The sequence below is a fragment of the Fulmarus glacialis genome, unplaced genomic scaffold (genome assembly GCF_000690835.1).
Source record: "Fulmarus glacialis isolate BGI_N327 unplaced genomic scaffold, ASM69083v1 scaffold23883, whole genome shotgun sequence".
Classification (NCBI taxonomy): Eukaryota; Metazoa; Chordata; class Aves; order Procellariiformes; family Procellariidae; genus Fulmarus; species Fulmarus glacialis.
The window spans coordinates 69,065-70,647 of NW_009204204.1; positions in this window are offsets into that span (position 1 = coordinate 69,065).

Sequence of the window (1,583 nt, forward strand, 5' to 3'; positions counted from 1 at the left end):
TGGTGCTGGCTCTTGTGATCTCGTAACATCTCCTGACATTCAATATTTTTGTTAAAGCTCTACTTTCCAGATTCACGTGATAATGGGAGAAGCTGAGGTTTCACTTAGGCAGAATTAGCAATAAAGTATCTAGAGCACCTGGCTGTAGAGAGTAATTGGCAAATGGGACCCAAGTGCATCCTAAAGTCTCAGAAAACCAGAAGGCAAATAAAAAGCACCTGCAAACAACTGTTGTTGGCTGAGCTTGCTGGAAAGACGCTTGCAAGAAAAGAAAAGTCTGGCTGCTCCTGTGGACAGGAGCTGTTGAAAGCTGATCCCAAGTTCTCCAAAATACTGTGATGTTTTCTGGATAGCCCCATGTGGGAAAGGAGAAGAGATGCAAAGTGGTGCAAGAAATTATCACCCACAAAAGCTACGGAGTGGGAAACCTGGACCTCCAACCCTCCAGTACCAGTCGTAATGAAAGTGCCCCCTGCTAGAAGGCTTTGGGGCGCTCTGCGTGTTACCAGGTACCTTGCCTTCAAATACCTGCGTGGGTTTTCCCGGCAATACCCAGCATCCCAAGCATGCCGGTTGCGAGGTGCTGGCAGGTGTCAGAACAGCCCAGACTCAAGGGGCACAGACGTACCTGTGACATTTGGGAGCATGAGGCCACTTCAGAGGCTCTGTCTCGGTGCCATTTCCCCTGTGCATCAGCCACGTCCGAGTAAGAGGGTGGCTGAATGAAGACAAGGATGCAGAGAGAATAGGTACCGGGTGTATTGCTCGTGCAGGAGAATCAGTTTTTACCAATTTTCCACTTTCTGTGATGAGGACCTCTTTCAGCCAACGCTGCCAGGGTGCTCTCTCTTTGGTGGGAGGAGTGCATGAAAAATACAATTTAATGCCACTGTTGGCTGCCGTTCCTTCTCAAGGGGCTGTGTGGGGCAGGAGGCAGTGGTGTGAGCACCACGGACACCCATGAAGGTGTAGAGGAGCTGTGAACTACGCTGGGTGAAACTGTGACTGTCTCTTGCTATGGCTGCCCATACACAGTCCCCATCCCCTGAGAAATGACAGTATTAAAATACGCCACCAGACAAAATATGGCAGAAAATACAGTTTTACAAACCTCTTGACATGAAAACTTCAAAAATACATAGGATATGGGACAGTAAGAGAGACACCCAATAAACAGCTGGACATAAAGGCAGCTGCAAACTACTACAAATAAAGGAAGCACTGAGGCTGACTGCGAGACCGGTGGAAGACTTCTCCTGCCATCCTTGTCCTGCTGCAGAAACTTTTTAAGTTGTTAGCAGGAACAGTTTGCAAAGGCTCACACAAAGCCACCGTCAGAAATAACTCGAACGCAGAGAGGAAAAAATTGCTCCAGAGTTCTTTTGGGAAGGATTAGGTTTAAAATAATTGCCATTTATAAATTAATTTCACATCCGTTTGGAGCTTGGCCTACTAGCATTTCAAGGCTTGACTGGAGCTGGCAGACAGGGTGGGCACCGATTCCAGGGTCTGACTGCCAAGAAAAAGGAAAATATTAAGAGAAAAAATTGGCAATGAAAAAAAAAAGGCCAGAGAAATGTAGG